Below are 19,972 nucleotides of genomic sequence, written 5' to 3'. Positions count from 1 at the left end.
CCAATGCCGGCCTTGCTGGCCCCAGCATCGGCCTCACCCCTCGGCAGGCTCCAATCCCGGGCTCGGAGGCCTCAGTACCGGCCTTGCCTCACGGCAGGCTCCAATGCCGGCCTTGCTGGCCCCAGCACCGGCCTAACCCCTCAGCAGGTTCCATTCCCGGGTTAGGAGGCCCCAGCACTGGCCAAGTCTCACGGCAGGCTCCGATGCTGGCCTCGCCTCACGGCAGGCTCTGATGCCGGCCTTGCTGGCCCCAGCACCGGTCTAGCCCTTCGGCAGGTTGTTACCCTGGCCTCGGAAGCCCCAGTACCGGCCTTGCCTCATGGCAGGCTCCGATGCCGGCCTCGCTGGCCCAGCATCGGCCTCACCCCTCAGCAGGTTCCAATCCCGGGCTCGGAGGTCCCAGTACCATCCTTGCCTAATGGCAGGCTCCGGTGCCGGCCTCGCTGGCCCCAGCACCGGCCTAACCCCTCGGCCGGCTCCGATATTGGCCTCGGAGGTCCCAGCACCGGCCATGCCTCACGGCAGTCTGCGATGCCAGCCTCACTGGCCCCAGCACCGGCCTAACCCCTCGGCAGGCTCTTATCCTGGCCTCGAGGCCCCAGTACCGGCCTTGCCACAAGGCAGGCTCCGATGCCGGCCTCGCTGGCCCCGGCACCGGCCTAACCCCTCGGCAGGCTCTTATCCCGGCCTCGGAGGCCTCAGTACTGGCCTTGCCTCAAGGCAGGCTCCGATGCCGGCCTCGCTGGCCCCAGCACCGGCCTAACCCCTCGGCAGGCTCTTATCCCGGCCTTGGAGGCCCCAGCACTGGTCATGCCTCAAGGCAGGATCCGATGCCAGCCTCGCTGGCCTCAGAACCGGCCTAACCCCTCAGCAGGCTCTTATCCTGGCCTCGGAGGCCCCAGTACCGGCCTTGCCTCACGGCAGGCTCCGATGCCGGCCTCGCTGGCCCCAGCACCGGCCTAACCCCTCAGCAGTCTCCGATCCTGGCCTCGGAGGCCTCAGCACTGGTCATGCCTCACGGCAGGCTCTGATGCCAGCCTCGCTGGCCCCAGCACCGGCCTAACCCCTCGGCAGGCTCTTGTCCTGGCCTCGGAGGCCCCAGTACCATCCTTGCCTCATGGCAGGCTCCGATGTCGGCCTCGCTGGCCCCGGCACCGGCCTAACCCCTCGGCAGGCTCTTATCCTGGCCTCGGAGGCCCCAGTACCGGCCTTGCCTCACGGCAGGCTCCAATGCCGGCCTTGCTGGCCCCAGCACCGGCCTAACCCCTCGGTAGGCTCTTATCCCGGCCTCGGAGACCCCAGCACTGGTCATGCCTCACGGCAGGCTCCGATGCCGGCCTCGCTGGCCCCAGCACCAGCCTAACCCCTCGGCAGGCTCTTATCCTGGCCTCGGAGGCCCCAGTATCGGCCTTGCCTCAGAGCAGGCTCCGATGCCAGCCTCACTGGCCCCAGCACCGGCCTAACCCCTCGGCAGGCTCCGATCCCGGCCTTGGAGGCCCAGCGCTGGTCATGTCTCAAGGCAGGCTCCGATGCCGGCCTCGTTGGCCCCAGCACCGGCCTAACCCCTCGGCAGGCTCTTATCCTGGCCTCAGAGGCCCCAGTATCGGCCTTGCCTCAGAGCAGGCTCCGATGCCAGCCTCACTGGCCCCAGCACCGGCCTAACCCCTCGGCAGGCTCTTATCCCAGCCTCGGAGGCCTCAGTACTGGCCTTGCCTCAAGGCAGGCTCCGATGCTGGCCTCGCTGGCCCCAGCACCGGCCTAACCCCTCGGCAGGCTCCGATCCCGGCCTTGGAGGCCCCAGCACTGGTCATGCCTCAAGGCAGGCTCCGATGCCGGCCTCGCTGGCCCCAGCACCGGCCTAACCCCTCGGCAGGCTCTTATCCTGGCCTCGGAGGCCCCATTACCAGCCTTGCCTCACGGCAGGCTCCGATGCCGGCCTCGCTGGCCCCAGCACCTGCCTAACCCCTCAGCAAGTTCCGGACCCGACCTCAAGGCCCTAGCATAAGCCTTGCCTCATGGCAGGCTCCAATGCCGGCCTCGCTGGCCCCAGCATCGGTCTAACCCCTCTGCAGGTTCCAATCTCGGCCACGGAGGCCTCAGTAGTGGCCTTGCCTCACAGCAAGCTCCGATGTCGGCCACTGGCCCCGGTGCCCGCCTAACCCCTCAGCAGGTTCCGATCACTGTCTCTGTGGTTATTATTTCTAAGGTTCCAGGAGTAATGTATCAGATCTCTGCCTCCCCCGAGTATTGGCCACTGGCATTGCCACTGCCTCCACCGTTTCAAATCCTTCCCAGGCTCTTTTTCCACTCTGAATGTTGTCCAGTGTTCCTAAGCATGCGTGATGGTAGCATTCGACATTTGGTGTAATTTCTCCAAAAAAATAAAGTTGGTAAGATCCGGTTTCTGCTTCTCCTGAATACAAGTCTCCACCACCATCGCGGAGAACTCTTTCAACACCGCATTTCTCCTTGGTCTCCGCTAAACTCTCTCCTTATATGTGATGTCTGAGATTCTTAACAATATAGAGAAATAGCAGTCCTCTTTCACGGCGAATTTTTCCATAAGTTCCAGTGCATTTAGATAAGTTTTGTCTGCATCTCCAGTGTCCTGGCATCCATAACGGCTTTCTTATCTCCTCTCCGATATTTTTCTTTATCTTTTTCTGTTCTGGGCCCGGTTTCTCCAGGGGTCTGGCGTGCTACTCGCAGTTCGGCCCAGGGCCCAGAGTCCCGCGACCCAGGCCCCAGCTGGCGTGCCCCGCGCGCGACCCCCGCCTAGAACCCAGCGTCTTACTGGGCCTGGTTTCTCCAGGGGTCTGGCGTGTTACTTGCAGTTCGGCCCGGGGCCCAGAGTCCCGCGACCTGGGCCCCAGCTGGCTTGCCCTGCGCGTGACCCCCGCCCAGAACCCAGCATCTTCTCTTTTTACTTTTTTTAATTATTTATTTATTTATTTATTTAAGTGGTACTACTAGGGTTCCTGGAAACCCTTCTACCTCCAGGCTACACTCCCAGACCTATTTTATATTTTTTATTTGGAAACAGGGTCTCCTAAGCCAGTGAGGCTGGCTTCGAAGCTGGGCGATCCTCCTGTCTCAGCCTCCCAAGCACAGGGATTAGAAGTGTGCGCCACCACGCCCGGCTGGTCTTTTTATTTTTGAAACAGGGTCTCACTGACTTAGTTGCAAAGGGCCTCGCTTAAATGGCTAAGGCTGTCCACGAACCACGATCCTCCAGTTTTAGCCTCCAGAATGCTGGGATTACAAGCATGCGCCACCACACCTGGCTTATAATTCATAGATTTAAAAACGCTTCTGTCACCTGTCTTGGCCTTCCCACAAACTTCCCTCCACTGTCATCACTGTTTATTGGATGCTTGTTGAAGAATAGATCAGGCATATGCTGGGCGTGGTGGCACATGGCTGCAACACCAGTACTTGGAAGACTGAGACAGGAGGATTGCAGGTGCAAAGCCAACCAACCTCAGCAACTTAGGCCCTTTGCAACTTAGTGAGACTTGTTTCAAAAAAAAAAAAATTAAAAATTGAGCTGGAGATATAGCTCAGAGGTAGAATGCCCCTGGGTTCAATCTCCACTACAAAAAAAAAAAAAAAAAAAAGGTCAGGCATGACAGAAATGTAGCCAGGCATGGTGGCACACATCTATAATCCTAGTACTCAGGAGGCTGAGACAAGAGGATTGCAGGTTCTAGACCAGCCTCAGCAATGAGGAAAGACCCTGTTTCAAAACAAAAAATATCAAAGGCTGGGGTGTAGCCGTTTGTGGTGGCGCACACTTGTAATCCCAGCGCTTGGGAGGCTGAGACAGGAGGATCACACAGTTTCAAAGCCAGCTTCAGCTACTTAGTGAGGCTCTCAGCAATTTAGCTAGACCCTGTCTCCAAATAAAGTATAAAATAAGTCTGGGAGTATAGCCCAGAGGTAGGAAAACCCCTGGGTTCCATCCCCAGTACTATACACACACACAAAAGGCTGGGGTGTAACTCAGAGGTGTAATGCCCTTGGTTTCAATCTCAGCACAAAAAAGAAAAGAAATGGAGAGAGAACTGACCCCCTAGCTGCACAGAAAGCCTGCCAAAGCCTCTTGTCAGCCAGCACCAATACCTCGGTGTGAGCGGCTGCAGCTCCAGCCTCAATCCAGTGCTCAGGAGCCCCAACCTGAACACTAGTGGAGAAAAGCCTAGCAACGGCAGCCTGGGATTCAGCTGCCTGGCCAGAGGAGCAGGGCCACACCCCGGACCAGAGGCTGCAGAGGCGGACAAGAAGTGAACAAGCCCAGGAAGCTGGCGGGTGAGCTGCTAAACCCTTTCGGGTGAAAAGCCTGGGCACCTTGCCCCCGGGGGCCTCAGGCGAGCTCAGTGGGCCGAGAGTCAGCGAGCAGAAGGGCGCAGTGAGCGGGGACTTCTGCCGCGTGTGATGCCAGATGCGAAGGCGAACCTGTATCTGAACGGACTGACATCCAGGCTGCTTCGAAAGTGGGAAGACTTTCTTTGGTGCTTTGCCGTGTCATAAGCCCTGTGCCGGGACGTTACCCAAGTCATCTCCTTTATTCTAAGTATGGACTGCAGAACACTGGGCAGGAGCTCGCCGCTGAGCTGCGCCACTGTACTTCTTTGAATGCGGAGAAATCCCACATGAACGGAAGGCAGGAGAGGTGCCCCAGGTGATGTGGGAGGGGAAGCCAAGCAGCCTGACTATATGAGTTTCTCAGTCTTGGCACTACTAACCTGTCGGGACAGCCCACTCTTCGTTGTAAGGGCTGTGCTAGGACTGATAGGACGGTTAGCACCATCATTGGCCCCCACCCACTAGATCCCAGAGGTGCCCCACCCCCACCCAGCCGAAAGTGTCTGGGGACATTGTGAAATGTTCCCCTGGTGAGAACCAGGGCTCTGAGCTGGGGCTACTCCGTGCTGATCCTGCCCATCACAGCTGACCTGGATAGCTCTGGATTGAGCATTTGAGATACTTCTAGGAAGGAGACTGAAGATGACTGCTCACGCCAGGTCTCCCAGGAATCCCCACGGGTTCCTGGTTTTCGTGTTTAAAAATCCTATTTAAGCCAGGTGTGGTGGTACATGGCTGTAATCCCAGTACTTGGGAGGCTGAGGCAGGAGGATCACAGGTTAGTGGCAGGCTTCAGGTACTTAGGGAGGCGTTAGCAATTTAGTGAGACACTGTTTCAAAATAAAGAATAAGAATTGGGGCATGGTGGTGCACGCTTGTAATCCCAGCATTCAGGAGGCTGACACGCAAGGATCGCGGTTCGCGGCCAGCCCCAGCTACTTAGTGAGGCCCTCCACAACTTAGTGAGACCCTGTTTTAAAATAAAGAATAAAAAATAGGGCAGGGGGTGTAGCTTGGAGGTTGAATGCCCCTGGTTTCTATCCCCAGACCTGGAAAGAAAGAAAGAAAGAAAGAAAGAAAGAAAGAAAGAAAGAAAGAAAGAAAGAAAGAAAGAAAGAAAAAGCTGGGGTATAGTTAAGAGGTAGAAGTCCCTGCCCCCTCAAATCTGTTTATAGCCTGGTGTGTGGTGCATACTTGTAAGTCCAGTGCTTGGGTTTTAAACCCCCACAGTGACACGGGAACTCCTACCAAGTGTGATGCCAAGATGTGAATGTGTGTCAGTGTGGTAGTGCATGTGTGTAATTCCAGAGCTGAGCAGGAGGATCACAGGCTTGAGGTCAGCCTCAGCAACTGAGCAAGGCTCTCAGCAACTTAGTGAGACCCTGTTTTGAAATAATAAATTAGGACTGAGGGTGCAGCTCAGAGATAGAATGCTTCTGGGTTCAATCACCAGTAACACACACACACGCGCGCGTGCACGCACAAACACACACACACACTCCCCCATTTATTAGTCAGTTGGAATCAATCCAACCCAGGGAAACCAATTCCTCCCAGCCCAGCTTGCTAATCAGTTCAATAAAGACAGTTCCTGTACATGTAGATGTCTTTGCTGTGCTCAGGGTTTGAGTGCTGGGATGTTTCCTGGGTTTCTCTGCAATAGCTATAATGCAGGCCTTGCCTTACTCTGTGCACCCTGGCTCACCTCTGCTGAGAGCAAGTCCCCTGCATCAGTCACCAGGATGGGCACTGCGGGAGGGAGAACGCCATTTTCAGAGGTGAGTCCGCGGAACCGTGGAGGGGCTGGGAGCGGGAGGCTGTGGGCATGAGGAGAAATGTGTGGAGAGCTCCCCAAGCATGTGACAGTTCTTCGGCTTTACTTTGTGACATGTTTAGGGCTCCTTTCCGGGGAGACCCTTGAAAGATTCTTAGCAGAGATGAGGCCTGTTGTGCTTGCGTTTGTAAAAGGTTACTCGGGCTGTCTTGACCGTGGGGAGGTGGCTGAGCCTGGCAGCCAGTTTGGCCTAAGACAGTACGGGGCTGTTGGTGTCTACTTCTGGCCACATTCCTCTAGTGCATGCTGCCTTGTGAGGGGCTCAGGACCCTGTCATGTCACCCCTCTCTGAGAAGGAATCCACGCCTCCAGTGTCCGTGCCGTTTGGGATGCTGAGGCTGGTGGACAGGTTGTGGCTTCCCAGAGTCACCCAGATGGTTGACGATGGAATGAGCACAAAACCCCAGGTCTCCGGACCACCCCTCTCTCCACTGTTGGCGGTTCTTCAGAAAAACAACTCTCCACAACCTGCCCCTCAGCTCCTTTGGGGATCCAAGCCGCACACACTTATTGAGGTCCTACTGTGTGTCCTGTCTTCAAGAACTAAAGAACTCAATTCAGAAGACACAGGGATCAAGGCACAGCATTTGACTGAAGGAGCCAGTGAAAGGCAGCAGGGCTCCCACAAGGGGAGGGGTCCCCAAAGTGCTGCCACACCAGGTGCTCCTGCTGAGCCGCTGCCCCTCCTCTTTTCCTGCGCATAGTTCCCGCTGTTCTGCTTGCTTTGCTCTTGGGAGGCTAGCTTATATAGTCTGGCAATTCTTCTGATTGGTTCTTAGATCTGGGCCCTGATTGGTCCATTTTCAATCCCTCTTTGGAATCCCTGATTGGTCTTAAACTAGAAGCCAGGGAGGGTCCTTACCCTGGCTCACTACCCTTATCAGGTGGAAGTGAATTTTCAGGGGAAAGTGGTGACTTTGAGCCCTGCTGAGTTTGAAAGTCCCATGCGATGTCCATGGGGGAGCCAGGTGGTCCAGCTAGAAGTGCCAGCTGAGCTCTGGGCATGGGCCCGGGCCTGGGATGGACCCTGGAGGCATCTTCTAGAGATGGATGGAGCTGGGGGAGCAGGGGAGATGTTGTAGGGAGAATGTGCAGAAGGAGAAGCTACCAAGGGAAGGAGAAATTGCAGGGGCTGCTGAGGAGCAGCAGCCAGCAAGGGAGAAAGCCAGACCCCAAAGCCAAGCGTCTCCCAAGAGGCCCATCAGAGGGAACTGCAGGGGACTCACTGTCATTCGCAACAAGCAGGTGCTCAGGACCTTACTGAGCACCTGCTGGGCGGAGCCAGAGGAGCGCAGGTGGAGGAGTGGGCGGCCAGGAGGGAGGCTGGTGCTGGAGGAGAAAGCACACTCTCACTTTCAAATTCCTATCATTTTGAGCATCAGAGGAACTGGAAGAGGGGGAAGCCCCGAGATATTTCCCCACGAAGCTGCCAGAGGCGGCTTCCTCCAGTGGTTAATTCCACTTCCTCTGCTGCCACGCCCACCACCTCTACACCTCCTCTGAGGCAGCGGCCTTTCTGATCTGGTGCAGACGGCTCACCTGGCTGGGCCGTCACATGCATCTTGGGGGCTCTGCCGAGGCGCCCAAGGATGCCATGAAGGAAAGACACCCTGGGATTCTCACGGCAGAGGGAGAGACCTCAGATCCAAAGCTCTCTGGGCTCCAAACTGTCTCGTCATCGTCGTTCCCAATATCTAGTCCAGAGCATCTCAAGCTTTTCCAGTGAAGCACTCTATTGGCATGGGGGAGGGGGACCTCATACCCTAGAACTGGGAAAGATTAAGTTTCTGTTGCTGAAGACACCCAGCGTGTGGCCCTTTGGTAAAGCAGACCACCCTGGAACACTTCAGTCATCTTTGCAAGACTCCTGTGGCTGGGAAGGAGGGCATGGTGGTTCCTGCAGCCGATCCCTGGGGATCAGTGAGCGACCTGCACCTCAAAGCTGCACTGAGACTGCTCACATCTCCGGCAAGGGGTCTCATCTCCTGTCACTGAGCAGTAACAGCAACAACAATTGTCATCTTATTTGTGAGCATTTACTAGGTCCCCGGCAATTTGTCTTTTTTTTTTTTTTTTTTTTTGGTGGTACTGGGGGTGGAACCCAGGGGCTTTTCTACCTCCAGGCTATACTCCCAGACCTATTTTATATTTTATTTGGAAACAGGATCTCATTAAGTTACAAAGGGCATCACAAAGAAGAGGCTTGCTTCGAACTTGTGCGATCCTCCTGGGAAAATAAGCCTCCCAAGCGCAGCGTGCGCCACCACGCCCGGCCTCCATGTCTTAAATTTAATGATCACTACTAGGTGATTTGGAACACGATTATTTCTGTTTGTTGCATTTTCTTTCTTTCTTTGAAACAGGGCCTCGCTGGGTTCCTGAGAGTCTCACTACTTGCTGAGGCTGTCCTTGAACCTGGGACCCTCTTGTCTCAGCCTCCCAAATACTAGATTTATACCACACCTGGCTTCATTACTCTCATTTTACAGATGAGAAGGCTGAATCCCCTGGAGGTTAGTGGCTAGCCCAAGTCACTCAGCAGACAGAGAGTGGCTGGACCAGAATGAGACCCTCTCATCTCCCACCTTCCTGCTGCGGAGAGGGCCCTAGTGGGTTAGCGTGGGAAGAAGAGGAAGCTGGGCAGGGCCCCTGGGTGCCTGAACCTCAGCACCTCTGGCCTGCAGCCCCCCCCCCCCCCCCCGCCCCTGCGGGTTCCACTGAGTCGGGCTGGTGGCTGACGTCAGCTGGCTGGAAATTCCTCTGCTTGGAGGACGAAAGCTCCCGCCACAGGAAAAGGCTTCCTGCTCAGCACCTAGGGGAGGGAGGGCTCGGGTTTCTGCCACAGGGCGGTGAAGTCATCGTTGTGGGCTGGCGGCAGCAGGACTCCCAAGGGCAGGGCCCGGAGCAGCTGGCGGAAGGACTGAGCCCTCTTCCCCTCCCAGCCGCAGCGCCCGCTCCGTGACCCAAGAGTCCCCTGCGGACAGGCTGGTCACGGTCCTTTCCCACCTCTGACTTCAGCCAGCTCTCTAAGCACGTAAAGCCAGGCAGGCAATATGATTGTGCCCGGACCATTTGGCAGTGGGTAAACTAAGTCCAGAGAAGTCAGTGGCTCAGTGATAGTTAGCAGATTAGAGTCTGGTGGGGACCCTCGAGCCCAGTCTCTATGTCCATGCTCCAAGGTCCTGAGTTCCCGGTTCTTTGATAACTAAGAGACAGGGTCTCCAACAAAGACCAGGGTGAAAATAAGACAAATTCTAATGACCTCTTCTTCCAGCCCCCCATCCTACCCGCAATGGGGTGCTAAGGGCTGGGTGGGGGACACTCACTCATTCGTTCAGCATAATGCTGGGGTATACCTTGGGGGTTGGATGCCTCTGGGTTCATTCCCCAATGCCAAAAATAAAATAAAAATAAAATCACAAGCAGCCAGGGCTGGTTTGGGCTTGAAAGGTGAAAGGTTGACTTCTCTTTCTTATAGATGAGACATTGGAGTGTGGGGAAGAAAGGTGGCCAACGTCTCAACGTCTCAACGTCCCCACGCCACCTACCCTGAGCTGACATCTAGACGTCACACATGCATGCCGTGCCCCTCTGGTTCGTGGGGTGCTAAAATACTTCCGTCTCATTGGTAACAGCACCTGTCTTGAGTCCCTTTGACCCCTCCTCCTGAGGGTTCCTTCAGAGACCCTGGGTTTCCATTACTCATAGCAGAGGGTCCAGCCTGGTCTCTGGACCATTCTGATTGGTGGGTAAGTACCACAGATTTCAGCACTGGCTTGCCCACTGTGATTTGAGGAGTGCTGGTTGCTTGGTCTCTCTGTTAAAGACATCATTCCCCCACCCCACCCCCACCTTGGGAAGCAGCTGAAATTCCCCTGTGCACAGACGTTCCAGCTTCTCTTCTTTCATCTTACAAATATTTACTGAGTGCCTATTTTGTGCCAGACTTTGGGCCCCCAGGGGGTCTTGTTCCCCACTACCTAACATGCAAATACCCCTGGGGAGGGAAAAGTCTGAAGTGGGTATGCCCCTCCCCCCATCGTGGCAATGATTTGGCAGCGGGCTGGGATTACCCGTTGGACTGGCTAAATCGCTGCATAAGGCCAGCAGTAAACAGGAAGGCCAAAATATAAAAGGTAAGCAAGAGAGAAAATACCCAAATTAGTGTATTTTCAGCACACAATTCTGTTTTGTGGTACATTAAAGTGCCAACTTTTATTTTATAAATCGGTGATATTATTTTGCTTTACCTACTAGGTTAGAGGTTGGTGGCATCTTGAGCTCCAAGGCATGGGCGGGGCCTTTAAAGACCTCAGCCAGGTTGAGCTGGCAGGCCGCTGAGAGCAAGTCACGCCCACCAACATGGGCTGGGCTGAAGTTCTAAGCGGGGAGGACCCTAATGTGCAGGAAGGACTTCCTTCACATGCCAGGCTATGCACAGGCACTCTATGTGTAGTATCTCATTACACCCCCAACAATACTAAGCAGTACGTGTCATTCTCCTGTGCTCCAGATGGAGAAGACTGCAATTTGAGACTGCTAAGCAATTTTCCAGAGGTGATTTTACTCATAATTAATGGGACTGGGATTTGCACCTGAATCTGGCATTCTGAAAATATTTGTTGAATGCATGATTTTTTTTTTGGCTCCAAAGTCCATGATCTTTTTACTACAATTGGGAGAAAATATAGAGAAGAGCCTCTCCTTCCTCCTCCCTCGTACAAGTAAAGCTAGCACCAATGCACTTCATTTGAACTCACTTGAACCTTATCTGATATGGGAGGAGACCCAGGCACAAACACATGAAGCCACTAGTCCGAGGTCTCAGCCAGGTGTGGTGGCACATGCCTGTAATCCCAGTACTTGGAATGCAAGACAGGAGGACGGCAGGTTCAAGGCCAGCCTCAGCAATGTAGCGAGCCTCTCGGCAACCAAGGGAGACTTTGTTTCAAGGTTTTAAAAAATATACAAAATAAAAAGGACTGGGGGGTGTATCTCAGAGGTAGAGCGACCCTGGGTTCAATCCCCAGCGCTTTCCACACAGGTAGTGATGCAGGTGCGGGGGCCAGTGTTTAATGCTGTGGTCTGGCTCCAGGTGCTGCTTTGAGCTTCTCTCTCCTCTCTTACCTGTTGCCCACAGCTCCACCAATGCAGGACTTTATCATTTTATTTTATTTTCCCAAGTCCCACACGCATGCACCGATGCCCCAGAACCGGTTTGTTTGCATTTTCTTCATTTCGGGCAAAGCTATGTACTTTTTCATGTTTTATTCGCCATCTGCACTTCCTGTGCAGACTGTTCATCTGCTTTGCTACTTACTGCGTGGAATCTGGGCACTGATTTTTAGCTTTTTGTAAAAAAGCAGATATTAATATATTTTAGATGTATCTATCAGTGGTTTGCTATTTCTTCCAGGCTGTTGTTTTTCTCTTGTGGTTGCCCTCTATTTTATTCAACAAAAGGTCCTTATTTTTTATTTTGAAAACCCCGATTTTGGATTTTTTTTTTTTTTGGTGCATCGTAATCATATATCACACTGGAATACAAGACTTGAGAGGATATACAAGCACACATCATCCAATCAGCTCTCATCCAGTCCCCATCCCACTCCCTCCCCCTCCCTCGATCCCATGCTTGTTTGGTGATTAACTTTGATACATTTGTTTATGTACCTCCTGCTTTTAAAGAGGCTCCATCCTCCCCTATTCCATACCCTCTGATTGGTCACCTTAGTTGCTTCACTATAGGGCCCTTTCTATAGCTCTGGATTTTCTTCTAATATGATAAATGTGGAACTGCTTTTTATGGTCAGTTTCTCAGAGATGCATACAATCTCATCTGTAATTTATTGCAGAAATGGGATAATGTTTAGCTCTTCTCTTTATTATAGTTCTCTACAAAGTATTTACTACACAGTAATTACTTTCCTTGTTGCTGGATTATTTTGAGTTTTACTATATACTGAGTTACTTTTGGATTGTTTAATCTCTTCCACGGATCACTTTTTTTCCCCATTGTTACCATATGGTTTGGATAATTGTCACTTTGTAATATGTTATGAAATCTGGTAGGCTAAATTTGCTATCATAACATTTAAAAGGCTTTTATTTTTTTAACCATTTAATCTGCGAACAACATCACTATCCACTTACCAAGCACTGCTAACGTGTCCTTTCAGAGCTTCACTATACGGTGCATTAAACCTATATAGCAGCCAGGTACAGTGGCACATGCCTGTTAATCCCAGGATGTGGGAGGCTGAGACTGGAGGGTCACAAGTCTGTAGCCCACCTCATCAAATTAGCGAGGCCGTGTTTCAAAAATGAAATAAAATAAAAGAGGGCTGGGGGGGGGCTTGGAGGTCGAGCACCCCTGGGTTCAATCCCTCATACCACAGACAGACAGACAGACAGACAGACAGACACACACACACACACACACACACACACACACACACACTACCATTATCAACATTTTGAGGTGAAAAGACTGGCTGGGAAGTCATCCACTCTGGGGAGTCACCCACCTACCTGCATCGCGTCGCTCCAACCCCGACAGCCTGCTCCCCGCTGCTGATCCTAGCAAGAAAGACACTGACCCACTCTTTCCTAGGCTGAGAAATACGAATCCCATTTTGGAGCGAAACCCCAGGATTGGACTTTTACCTGTCTTTTCGGTCCCTTCTGAGGAGAGCGGACCTACTCTCCAGCGCCGGTTCTATCTTGGGCCACGTTGGCCCTGGGCGTTGATTGGACCAGAGGTCGCCACTTGATCCACAAGCTGCTGATTGTGATTGGCTGGCCCGTGACAGATGACAGGGTCTGGTATAAAAAGAGGAGCATTAGGCCAGATTCTCTGAAGAGAATGTGAGCAGAGAATCATGGAGGGAACAAGGCACTTAGGGATGGAAACAGAGACTGACCTGTCATGATGCGGAGCGGGCCTCATGTAAGCCCAGGAGGTGCCCCAGAAGGGGAAGCTGGCTCCAGGAGGAGGACGGAGCTGACCCCGGAGCAGGGCAGCCTCGAGAAGGAAGCTGCCCATCATAAATAGCCTTCTTTAAATGGAATACGGTTCGCATTAGGAAATCCCTCTCATTGTCCCTATTTTCTTGTTTTGCTATAGACCAGTGAAGATCACAGCGGGAAGACGGGGGTCCCCAAGTGTGGCTCACTTCAAACAAGCTGTGCTCTAGGCTGGGGCCTTGGGAGAGGCGGCAGAAGTCTGGCAGGACTATAGGAAAGGCCTCAGATCTTCCCTCTGGGGAATCCAGACAATAGCAGATAGGGCTCTTCTCCACTGGAATACCCAGCGCGGGAGGCGCCGGCCCTGCGTGTGAATGTTTAGAGGCAGCGGTGTTTGTTGTTGCAGTGGCTGGTGTTTGCAGAAGGGCATTGTCTGCAGCAGTGGTGCCCGCTGCTCACAGGTTCTCCCATTGTCCTGCGGCCAGCCAGAGGAGGTCACAGGGGCATCCAGCACGTGTTCTTTCTGATAAGGCCCCAGGAGGTCAGGGGTGATGTACATCCCTGTCCCTGAGGAAAGCTGCTTGCCAGACTCTGGGGCTTGGATGAGGAACAGGTAACAGGACCAGCCCCTTAAGGCTGTGGACACGGTCGTGTGCTTGGCTAGAGAAGTGGCCACAGGCCTGGCTCTGGGGTCAGACCTCCGGGATTGGTGACCTGATGCCAACACACACCCTGGGTGAGTCACTGCATCTCTGCGCCTCAGTCTCCTCTGTAAAACGAAGAGAGCAGGAGCACATGCCTCGGCCAGGTATGTGGCACACACCTGTGATCCCAGTACTTGGGAGGCTGAGACAGGGCGAGCGCAGGTTCAAAACCAGCTCCAGTGACTTGGCAGGACCCTCAGAACTGAGTGGCATCCTGTTTAAAAATAAGAAATAAGAGAGGGCTGGTAGAGTAGCTTAGAGATAGAATGCCTCTGGGTTCAATCCCCAGTACCACACAGAAAGAAAGAAAGAAAGAAAGAAAGAAAGAAAGAAAGGGAAGAAAGAAAACATATACCTCATAATCTTACCAGGATTAAATAGAATAACATATTAAGTTGACATATATGAAGTTATCATTTTTATAGACCAAAATAATTTATACAAAGACAGTTGTGCCAGGTATGGAGGTGCACGCTTATAATCCCAGCATTCAGGAGGTGGAGACCAGAGGATCGCAGTTCACGGACAGCCTCAGCTATTTAGCAAGGCCCTTCGCAACTCAGTGAGACCCTGTTTCAAAAGACAAAAATACCAAAAATTAGGGCTGGGGGTGAGCTCGGAGGTACAATGCCCCTGAGTTCCATCCCCAGTACTGCAAAAAAAAAAAAAAAAAAATCCAATACAGTTGTGATTAGCATACAGTAAGGATTAAGCAATGCTAGATAAAGGTACAAAAGAATGATGGGTTCTTTGCACACCTGTCATCCCAGCAACTCAGGAGGCTCAGGCAGGAGACTTGCAAGTTCAAGATCAGCCTGGACGACATAGTGAGACCTTGTCTCAAAAAAAAAAAAAAAAAAAAGGCTGGGGGGGGGTAGCTCAGTGGTACACTGCTACCATGGGTGTGTCCTTGGGTTCAATCCCCAATACTAAAAAAAAAAAGGGTAAAAAGTTACAGACACTGATGCTATGCCAGCCCTTCTCCAGCAGTGAGCACCAGGTATGTCTGCCCCAGTCGGAGCTGGAGGAGCTGCGCACTGCCTCTCAGCACTGTGGGCTGGGACCTGGAGGGCTCCTTAGCACAGCTTGGCACAGCTCTGCCACCTCGCCCTGGGAGGCCTCCCCGCCTGCCCCCGCTCCTCCCTCTGCTGAAGATGCTCACACTGGAGGAGCTTCCGTGAACCCTCCCAGCTCCGTCAGCGCCTGCCTGGCATTCTCAAACCACAGCCCGCTCCCTCTGATGTCTCAGCTCTGGTGTGTCACCTGTCTGCCACTGCAAGTCAAAAGTTCTGGGACCTACTATCATGTTTGTCCCTGAGCTTCTGCCATACACACACACACACACACACACACACACACACACACACACACGAATATGTATATATTTGGGACTGCCAGGCATGGAGGCACACACTTATAATCCCAGTACTTGGGAGACTGAGACGGGGGATCGCAGGTTCACGGCCAGCCTCAGCTACTTAGTGAGGACCTCTGCAACTTAGTGAGGCCCTGATTCAAAATAAAGAACAAAAAAACAAAAAACAAAAAACAAAAACAGGGCTGGGTGTGTAGCTCGGAGGTAGAATGCCCTGAGTTTAATCTCCAGTACTGAACAAAAAGAAGGAGGAGGAGGAGGAGAAGGAGGAAGAGGAAGAGGAGGAGAAGGAGGAGGAGGAGGAGGAGGAAAGGAGGAGGAAGAAGAAGAAGAAGAAGAAGAAGAAGAAGAAGAAGAAGAAGAAGAAGAAGAAGAAGAAGGAGAAGAAGAAGGAGAAGGAGAAGGAGAAGGAGAAGGAGAAGGAGAAGGAGAAGGAGAAGGAGAAGGAGAAGGAGAAGGAGAAGGAGAAGGAGAAGGAGGAGAAGGAGGAGGAGGAGAAGGAGAGGAGGAGGAGGAAAGAAGAGAAGAAAAAGAAGAAGAAGAAGAAGAAGGAGAAGGAGAAGGAGAAGGAGAAGGAGAAGGAGAAGGAGAAGGAGAAGGAGAAGGAGAATAAGAATAAGAATGGAAGAAAATTGAGACTGAACCCAGGGCATTCTACCTCTGAGCTATACCCGCAGACCTTTTTATTTTTTAATTTGAAACAAAGTATTTCTAAGTTGCTGAAGGTCTCTGAAGGTTTTCCTAAATTGTTAAGACTGGCCTGGAACTAGCAATCCTCCTGTCCCAGCCTCCCAAGTCCTGGACTTACAGGTATGTGGCACCATACCAGGCCAGTTCTGCCTCTTTATTGGCCACATGACCTTGGGCAAGAGGGAGGCTGAGACAGGAGGAACGCAGGCTCACAGGTTCGTGGTCAGCCTCAGACACTTAGCAAGGCCCTCAACAATTTAGCAAGATCCTCAACAACTGTTTCAAAATAAAAAACAAAAAGGGTTGAGGGTGTAGCTCAGAGAGAGAATGTCCTTGGGTTCAATTCCCCTGTACCACAAAAGAAAAAAGAAAAGAAAAAAAAAAAAAACCAAGAGGCAGAACCGGGATTTATTTATTTTTATTTATTTATATTTTGGTTGACCCTAGGGACGGAACCCTTCTACCTCCGGGCTACACTCCCAGACCTATTTTTATATTTTTGTTTGGATGCAGGGTCTCTTAAGCCAGAGAGGCTGGCTTCGAACCTGCGCGATCCTCCTGTCTCTGCCTCCCAAGCGCGGGGATTACAAGCGTGTGCCACCACGCCGGCCAGAACCGGGATTTAAAAGAGTCCAAGTCCCCGGCCATGAGCTCTACTCTCTTGGCATCCTAGGAAATGCTCACCTGTCCCATATACCCCTCTTGGTGCCGCAGCCTCATTCAGCTGTTTGGTTCCAAAGTCTTGTCCCACTTAGTGATTCTTTCGAGTGAGCTCCGCCCTTAACATCTTTGAGGTCACAGTTGACCAAGCAGTACTCAGAGGCAACACCTCTGAGTACTTTTCTTAGGTTTTTCTTAGGTGTTAACAAGGAATTTCATAGTCACGCCCCACCCCCACTTCAGTTTAATCTTTAGAACCCAATTTCCTGAGAGGGCCCTGGATTTAATCTTCGCTCAGAGCTATTTCTTAATTTTAGCATCACTTGTTAATTGGCGAGGCAGGGATCTTCATAAACAGCAAGTCCTGCCTCCTCCTCTATTGAAACAGTCTTTTCTCAAGTATTTTACGAAAAGCTGCAACAAATCAGCCAGCACTTTCAACAGTCGGAGCTAACAGTCCCCAGCCCTATTGCCCAGTCCATTAGGGACATTTTCCACTTTCCCTGTAATTGCAGGTGACAGTGTTGCTGAGCTTTCTCCAGATACACAGCGAGAACCTTCCTCCAGCTTCTGGTCCCAGGCTCCTCATGTCCCTGTAGGTCCTAACCACAGCTCTCCTCCAAGTCTTTACAGCTGTTCATCGTTCAGCTCCAAAGTTGCTTCCAAAGTTTGAGTTTTTGCTCTGGAGCATCCCACTTCCAAATTCCAAAATCTATATCCGTTATTTCTTTCTTTCTAGCAAATTGCCCCAAATTTGTCAGCTTGAATAACAAACATTTATTATCTCATGCAGGTCCTGAGGAGGGGCAGGAACCTGGAGCTGCTTAGTCAGGCAGTTCTGATTTAGGATCTTCCATGAGGCTGTGGCTAGTTGCTGGTGAGGGTTGCTGTTAGGAGGATTTTTGGGGGAAGGAGAGGGGAGGATTGCTTCTATAATCACATCTTTCACATGGCTGTCAGCCAGAGGCTCTGCTCCTCGATAGCTATTGGCAGGAGACCACACTTCTGGACACATGGGTCCCTCCATAGGACTGCTTTGCATGGCAGCTGCCTTTCTCCCAAACAAATGATGCTAAAGAGAATAACCCAGATGCAAGCTGTAATGCCTTTCATGAGCTGGTCTCTGCATTCCCACGCTATCAATTCTTCCTTGTTCTCTTGGTCATAAAAACCATTCCAGAGATATAAGGACTAGACCAATCCAGACATGTAAGGACTAACCAAATGTCAATACCAGTAGGCGAGGATCACTGGGGCCATCCTGGAGACTGACTGCCACAGTAGTGAAACACTGAACGCTTTCTCCAAAGACCTAGAATAAGACTAGGATGTGTACTTTCTTCATTTCAATTCAGCATCATAGCCAGAAGTTCTAGCCAGTGAGATAAAACATGAAAAAAAATATAGCATTTCTGTTGATATAATTATTTTAAGACTTTATGGATCATTGGTAACATGAAATACTAGGGACAACTTTGAGAAAGGATGTCCTGGATCTGTATACTGAAAACCATAAAACATCCTGGAGAACAATTAAATGTGACCTAAATAAATGAGCAGCTATATATCCTTGTGGTTCAGAAGACTCAATATTAAAGTGTTAATCCTGCTAAAGTTGATTTATAGATTCAGTACTATTCTGATAAATACTGGCAGGCTCTCTCTGTTTCTGTCTCTGTCTCTTTCTCTATCTTTCTTGCTCTCTCTTTCTTTCTCATAGAAAATAACAAACTGATTCCAAAAAAGACCTATTATAGCTCAAACAATTTTGTAAAAAAATAAAAGATTAATGTTATTAAACTACATTAGTTAATTGCCAACTCTATAAATTCCAGCAGGACTTCTGGGAAGATGGCGACCGAGAAAAGCAGTGTTTACAAGCCCTGCTAACACCCGATCTCTATTGCCACAAAATCAGTGCTTTTCATAGCCAGAAAACACTATTAGCAGAGAAATAAAAAATGTAAACACAAGGGACAGAGAAAAGGAAGACTAGAAGAACAACCAGAGACCAGAAAAGAAACCAGCCTGCATTGCGGAGCCGCACCAGCACCATCGTGCCTCACAGCACCAGGCTCCAGAGAGGAAAGGTAAACAAGGAGCTGAAGTGAGCAGCTGCGGATCATTCGGGTGTAATTCAGAAGTTTTTTCAGCACAAAAAAATGTCTAAAACTCCCAGTGGCCAAGCTCATCATGCCTTCCAGGGACTCAGAACGGAGCTCAAACCAGAGAAGAAATACACCAGCCTCACGGCCGAGGGCGTGGCAGTAGCACCATATTGCCAGCAGCGGCAGCGAGTTCACCACACCCAGGACAGCTCCAGATCAGCGCACACAATAACTGTAAGTGATAATTGCAGCCCCTACAGGAGAAATCCCAGCACTGCACCCCCAGGGACTTGCACAGCTAGGATAATCTCCCTGGGTCTGAGATTTTGCAGTCCAACCCAGTGAAGGAGTAGTGGTGGCAAAGATACCACACCCTAGTCGCAGCTCCCCATGGGAAAACATCCAGTTCGGCATCCCCATGGTCCCGCACAGCCTCAACTAAATCCTTGAGTCTGAGACTTTATGATACAACCCAGTAAAGAAGTAGTGGCGGCTGAGATTACCACAAACTCGAGATCCAGAGCACCCTAAGTGAAGTCATGGTGACCCAGGGAAGAACCCAGAGAAGACACAAACTTCTGAAATCATGGGAAAGAGGAACAGCAATACAGCAATGAATGCCCACAACCCCATAATATCAGAACCTGATAACACAGAAATTCAGAGATCTCCAGAAGATCAAATCAAGAATATAACTGTAGAAATAATACAGAACTTTTGAAAAGAATTTAGAGAGAGTCTAAAAGAAATAAAGAACGGAATCATTAAAGTAAAGTCATTAATTCAAACTATAAACAATCAATTAGACCACATGGAGAATAGAATCTCGCTCCTAGAAGATGATCACTCCAAAAATGAATGCATAATTTCTAATTTAGAAAAAAATCTGACAGCAGGAATCTGACATTGAAGAAATATGGGCCCATTTTAAGAGCGCTAACCTAAGAATAATTGGAATAAAGGAGAGAAAAGAAGGTGAAACCAAAGGGATCAATAATCTCTTCAAAGAAATAATAGCAGAAAAATTTCCAAACATAGAGCAAGAGGTAGATACACAGGTCCAGGAAACTTATAAAACTCCCTTTAGACAGGATCAGAGAAAAGGTTCCCCGCACCACATAATTGTCAAAATGACCAATGTAGAAGCCAAGCAGAGAATCTTAAAGGAAACAAAAACAAAGGCCAAGTGACATTCAGAGGCAAACCAATTAGAATCACTCCAAGCCAGAAGGGCTTGGAGTAACATATTCCAAACTCTGAAAGAAAACAA

The sequence above is a fragment of the Muscardinus avellanarius genome, assembly GCF_963383645.1.
Source record: "Muscardinus avellanarius genome assembly, chromosome: 3".
NCBI lineage: Eukaryota > Metazoa > Chordata > Mammalia > Rodentia > Gliridae > Muscardinus > Muscardinus avellanarius.
Note: the sequence above shows the minus strand (reverse complement) of the source record.